Source organism: Macrobrachium nipponense, chromosome 19 (assembly GCF_015104395.2).
Source record: "Macrobrachium nipponense isolate FS-2020 chromosome 19, ASM1510439v2, whole genome shotgun sequence".
NCBI classification, from domain to species: domain Eukaryota; kingdom Metazoa; phylum Arthropoda; class Malacostraca; order Decapoda; family Palaemonidae; genus Macrobrachium; species Macrobrachium nipponense.
Window position 1 is genome coordinate 15,628,537 of NC_061088.1, and position 6,646 is coordinate 15,635,182.

Here is a 6,646-nt window from a genome sequence, read left to right on the forward strand (position 1 = left end):
ATCTAAGGAAGGGGTTAGAGTAAATGACGATAAAGTCAAAGCAATAGCGAATTTTAGCACCCCCAGATCAAAGAAAGAGATTAAGTCATTCCTGGGTATCGCGGTTTCTTCAGGAGGTTCGTAAAAGGGTTTTCTAACATAGCAGCTCCCCTAACTGATGTGTTGCGGGAAGACGTTCAATTTCAATGGAAGGAACCCCAGGCGGAGAGTTTTCAAAAGCTTAAAGACGCGCTAATGAATCCCGCGGTTTTGAAGTTTCCAGAATTTAAGGAACCTTTTACATTAGTGACTGATGCAAGCCAGGAAGGTATAGGTTGCTTGCCTTATGCAAAAGTTTGATGGGAAATTTCATCCTATAGCTTTTATAGCAGGAAGTTCAGGACAAAAGGCAGCACGAGAAGTCCATGGCCACCATAGATAAGGAAGCCTTTGCAATAGTGTCGAGCTTTAGTTTCATTTTAAAATGTTACTGATGGGGAATAAAGTAGAAGTTCTTACAGACCACAAACCATTACTCGATCTTTTTGATAAACCCGATTTGTCTCCCAAAGAGCTCGATGTTTTTTAACTATCAGAGATTTTGATGCAAAGCTCAAATATATAGAGGGCAAATTTAATGTTGTTGCTGATGCTCTCAGCAGGAGTTTTCATGACGCGGAAGGTTTCCAAGTCGAGCAGGTCACTAGCGAAGCATACAATGGGATATACCTCTCATAGAGCTAAGGCAAGATGAAGACGAGATTTTTAGCGGATGCGAAAGCGTTTCTGAGAGGGGAATAAGTCAGGAAACGTTACAGCTTGCCTTTTTCGGGTTTGGAGTTAGAAGGTAATCTATTGGATTAGGAAAATTAATATAATTGAGAACCAGTGAAATAAAGGAGATACGACAGATCGTAATTCCGAAAGTCCTAATTCCATGGTTTTAGATATAGTTCATTGCAGGTTCGGTAGTCCTCACTTGGGAATAGAGAAAAACATATGATTGAGATTCGTGCTATACATTTGGAAAAATATGGGTAAAGATGTGGAAAATTCGTAAGGAATTGTGCGGTGTGCAATGCATGTAAGCCTGCTAGGACAACGTCATGCAAATTAGGATCGTATCCTATACCGAGTAGGCCTTTTCAGAGAATACATATGGATGTCTTAGGGAATTTCTGTGAGTCTAGATATGCGAACAAGTACTTGCTAGTGATAATAGATGAAGTACAAGATAGTAGAAATTTTCCCACTTAAGCATAAAAACGGCCGAAGAAGTAGCCATAGATAGCGTTTTCAATGGTATCGTTTGCAGATATGGTTCACCCGAAGTTTTATTAACCGACAATGGGAGGGAATTTGGGAACAAAACCTTGGAGTGTTTAGCTGAAGTCATGGGGATACAGAAAGTGACAGTTATTCCATACAGACTCGAGGCTAATGGGTTGTGCGAACGAGCAAACAGGAAAGTGCTCGAAGCGCGCTCAGAAAAACGGTAGGTGGTAACGATAGAAATTGGGACAGATATATTAACGTTGTTAGACATAGCATTAACACCATGGTTAGCGATTCAATTAAAATGTCCCCATTTGAAGCTTTGTTTGGTTATCCAGCGCGAGGCACATTTGATTTGCTAACTACGCCTCACCAGGGGGAGGATACGGTTGAAGCGCTGATATCCACAGCGGGAAGAGACACGCATGTCTCAGCCGTAATTTCGAATCCACAACCAGCCAGATATGGTTCAGAAGAGTATTAGTAAATCATCTGATCCCAAGATCAATGTCGGTGATAAGGTATTTTTAAAACTTAACGTGAGAAATGAGTTAAATTACAAACTAGGCCCGAAGTTTGAAGGTCCTTTTAAAGTCATTGAAGAGAAAATTGGAAATAGGTTTGTAGTTTTAAATGAAAATACGACAGGTCAGCCGAGGCTAACACATATCTCGAAATTGAAAAGAATTGGTTGTGGCAATTAATATATGATCGCGCAATTGCATTCATTTTTCCTTTTTTTTCCTAGTTATCTGTTTTGTGATTTGATGATAGAATGGCTTCACATTTTTTTTCCTTCTCCTTTATTTCCTTCTAATGTTTTTTTCTCTTATTATATGTAAATCTGCGGCGTTTTGGCGTAAGATTTCGGGGTTAATATTTTTCGGCAAATTTTTGCTTTAGCTGAGAAACGGGATGGTCCTTTTTGGCGTGGGTCAGTAATAATTAAATAGAGGAATTATTTATATCACCTGAGTGGTGTTATTATTAAAGATGATGATTTATATAATGAGATGGTTCGCGGAGTGTGCTTACGAAGTTCAGTACTAAACATTTTTTTTTGAGAGTCACGAGTTTCTAGCGTCACGAGTCTGAATATGCTGCAATGCGAAGCACCTGACGTGTTCATAGGTGGGTTTCTTTTTTGCTAAAGTTGAGTTGCTGTAAGGAGTCCGGTTGCGAATCTTCCCTTTGGAATTGATTACTCGGGGATTTGCACTGTTTTCGGAGATGCTGATTATGGCATTTCACGAGAACGTGTCATGTAAGGGGATTTTTTTTTCTGGTCTTTTCTGGTCGATAGGGTTGCTGCGCTAGCAGATTCTGTAACGGTACACATTCCGTTTTGGGAAAGAAGTTGAATTATATATGTTTTTTTTTTCTTTTCTTAACGTCGTCCGAGAAGATTAACGACTGATAGTTTTCTTGTTCTTTTCTCTTATTTGCGCTGTGTAATGGGGAGGGGAAAGTTCACTTATTATTGTTGGATTATCTTATTTTTATTTATCTATTTTTTTTTTCTTTCTTACGAGAGATGTTGCAATGAGCGTTTAAGCTCTAAATAGCATTTTTCTTTTAGATAGAAGATATAATTTGTCAGGGTATGTGAGTTGGATAGAAGGGGTGTTCGGCATTATATTTTATGGAGGCTAGTTATATAAACCATAAAGGGGTTTTTGCTGTTAGACTTTATGGGTTCTCTTTTGATAGTGTGTTTGTCAGATATGGGATTATTTGTGAGAATTCAGTAGGTAAAGATTATATTTGGTTTAGCGAGGAACTTTTTTTTTTTTTTTTTTTTAAATATTTGATTAGTATTAGAATATATTAGGTTGTGACGAATTTGTGGGGTAAAACAAGACTTTAGTTATTTTATGACCATGTAAACCTTTTAAATACGGACACACAATGACTTTGGAGAATTCCCAACTCTACGTGAGGATGGCAAGGGAGACGAACTTCGTTCTACAGTAACCAGAGTTGAGTCAAGTCTACACACGAATGGCATTTTTGTGGACTGCCTTGGCAAAGGATGAGATGTCTTCGATATAATTTCTAGGATAAATCAGGAGTCTACAGTCTTCGATGAGGCGGGTGCGAGTAGCACTTGCATAGAATAACGGGGTGGTGACCATGTTTACTTCAGTAGAAAACGTCGAATCTACAGTGACGGAAGGTGTTGGATACACTCACGAGGTCGCAGACGCTGAATAATGGCGCGTGCTGAGTTGTTTCGAGTTGGTTTACGTACTCGACCTGCGTCTACAACAATTCGCTCGTTCTACAGGGATCCCAGCTGTTTGACGGTTCCTGCAGGATTCTTACAGACTTCTTCATGATATTTTGTCGGCGTGTCTACAACTCGTCAATCAGGTGTTTCACCGACACCTACACGGAAGCCATAAGGCGGTTCGAATCCCGCCTACAGTGGAGTCCGTTTACAGTCCCGTTGCTCGAGATAGTGGCGAAGATGAACCTTTTTTTGTTCGATGACCATTATACTATACCAATAGTAATAATCATGTTAGGCGCTATACTGATCGCCATGTGCTTGGAGTTCTTAAACTTTTATGCATTCGACGAAGCACAAAGTGCTCCGCAATGGAGGTGGCTACAAGTCATGTGGTAAATTGATACATTGTGCATTAGTTGCCGGTATGGTGTGCGACGGGGAGTGCACTATTTTCTTTTTTGAGCCAGCCTCTGGTTTTTATATATATTGTAGACGCTTGTGTGTTTGAGTGGCTAGGCGGGAGCTAGCATGGGGTAGCTGAGCTCCTCTAGTAGGTGAAAAGAGGGGGAATGGCTAATAATATGTTTTATATGACAGTAAAGTCATCATAGCTCTCCTCGCTTAGAGACAAGAGGTGGTGCACTGCAAGTTCACTTGGAGAAAAAGGTATTTGCTGAACAAGCAACTTGACTCAGAGATCGTTCCCCCGTTTGTGAGGCATGTACATTCGTTTGCACGCGTATACAGGCCTACTAGTTCAGGGTACTTGTGGAAGACGCATTCTTTGAGACGAATGAGAATAGATCAAGTGGTTGCTCCGAGTGTCGGGAGAAAACGCCCATCGAAAAGGTAGGACACATTCTATAAAAAACTTAGAAAAACTGTTACGTTTTTGAAAAAAGAGAGAGAAGTGTGAAATATTCTCTTTACGTAAATACTTTGAAAAGAGTGATGTGGGGATGCCTATATACCTATTATCTTTATTACAGATGGGTCCGATTCCATGGTTGATTAGAAACGGGATTCTCTAACCTGACTAATACGAGACAATAAGACACTTTTGGGTTTGGGAGTGTAACCTTAGTCAGGAGGGTAGAATGTTATCTTACTGGTTTCTTTATGGGTAGATTTGGGTGTTTATGCCATTATGACTTGTTAATCATTTTGTTCTTTGTTATAACCAATTGCTTTGGGAAATAAATAGTATTTTTTATATTATGCAGTCTTAATAAGCCTCGTGACATCTTACAGACAGGGCACCGTTGGCAACAGGTAAGAGTTCCCAGTTTGTGTAGTTTAGGGGATAAGGAGGGGAAACACACATACACACACATATATATATATATATATATATATATGTATATATATATATATATATATATATATATATATATATACATATATATATATATACTATATATATATATATATATATATATATATATATATATATATATATGTGTGTGTGTGTGTGTGTGTGTGTGTGTGTGTGTGTGTGTGTGTGACTCATGTGTAAACATTAGTGACGGTGTTTGAATTATAATCAAACAATTTATGGCATCCTGATGCTATGCTAAGCGCTTGTCTTGTTGTGACTACGACGAGAATACTAGGAATCACACATGTTGACAGAATTCAACATGCAAGATTATAAAAATACACGGATCATGTATAAAAACGAATAAGAGAGAGAGAGAGAGAGAGAGAGAGAGAGAGAGAGAGAGAGAGATAGAGAGAGAGAGAGAGAGAGAGAGAGAGAAGGAGAGGAGGGAGGACGGAGAGAGAGAGGAGAGGAGAGAGAGAGGGCTTTGCATTGACAAAAAAACTCATATGTGGTCCTACCAAATTATCCTTCCTCTAATCATCTATGCCAAAAATATTCAATGTATTTCAGCAAAAGCTTTTTGAACCTTCTATTCCCCATCTTCATGATTGGTTGATCACCAAAAACTCTACTATATTATAAAAGAAAATTGTCCCCCTCTTCACTTTACTATGTTCAAAGAACACGCATACTATTAATCAACCACTATATGCATAAAAAAATCTGGTGGTAAAAATGAGTTTACGGATAATATGCTATCTGAAGTATTTTTTTTTTTTTAAGGCAGTACCATACTGAAACTAAGGTATAAGTAGACCATTGATTTTTTGTACAAAAAATACTTTGTTGTTGGTCAATATTTTAACTAAGTTATGTTTATGTGAGATATACACAAAACGCTTATTATATAAGTGTACACATAGACTTGCTTACGCACTTCTGTCAGAGTGCATTTGAGAATTATTATCAAATGTAAAACAAGAAAGAATAATTATCCCTCGCCCAGGAAATTAGTGATCGTTGGTTCTGTATTCAAATCTATTTGCTCCAATGTTTCTTAAAATCACAAAGGTAATTCACATCCTTGCATAGGCTAGCTGCCCCTACCATCCTCATTAAAAACTCTAATATATTAGAACATTTTACCAACCCTACGGTCCTACACAAAGCTTCACATTTGCACATTTGTTAATCAGGTAAACTGCTTGGCAGGTATACCGAGGAATTCACCATCATACCTGAGCGGGAAGTGGAGTATTTAATGGCGCACTTGCTTGCTACAGGCACAGAGACAAAAGTCACCACCATGGACGAGGAATAGCACATGAATGGCGCCAAAGGAAGGCTTGGGAATTCCCAAGGATCGCAGAGACACGTGGAAGTTCAAGCATTGACGTCCCATTTAAAGCAAAGAGCAATTCTCGGATTCAGATTAATTTCTACGCGTCTGTTATAAATGGTAATGTGCAACAAGGCCCTTCATACATACATACAAACGGATTGCATTACTCTAAACCCCACTAAATACGGATATGAATAATTCAATTTGCATAAATTATGCAACCAATTACAGTTACTCGTTCATAAATTAAATGTGTGGAATTGAAATAAAATTTAAAACTTTATTTTAGATGAATCAGCATCATTAAAATACAATAAGATAAATTATGCCGTGCTATGTTATTCTTCCATTTCGTGATGTTGTATATATATATATTGTTCAAATATTAAAGGAAAAATTCGGCTACGAAAATGGCAAAGTAGAAATTCGGCTAGGAAAAATGTGGAAAAAGGCAAGGCAAAAACTCGACTAAGGAAAAGGTGGAAAAAGGCAA